We start from the raw sequence: 248 nt of genomic DNA on the forward strand, positions 1-248 counted from the left end.
ACGCACCCTACAGTGAAAATCTCTCCAAAAAAAAAAAAAAAAAAAAGAATGTGTACATGGTGACCAAGTTCGCATACCTTCTGAATCACTGAGCCAGGACTTGATTCAGGTCGTTCGATTCTAGACTTTTCACTCTTGCCCACTCTGTTATTTGGCATGGAACATTTTAAGTAGTGCAAGTAATGATGCCTAACACATAGATGAATATATAAATTGAATTCTTTTTCACTGCCAGAGGAAGTGTGTAA

Source organism: Tupaia chinensis, unplaced genomic scaffold (assembly GCF_000334495.1).
Source record: "Tupaia chinensis unplaced genomic scaffold, TupChi_1.0 Scaffold000118_1, whole genome shotgun sequence".
NCBI lineage: Eukaryota > Metazoa > Chordata > Mammalia > Scandentia > Tupaiidae > Tupaia > Tupaia belangeri.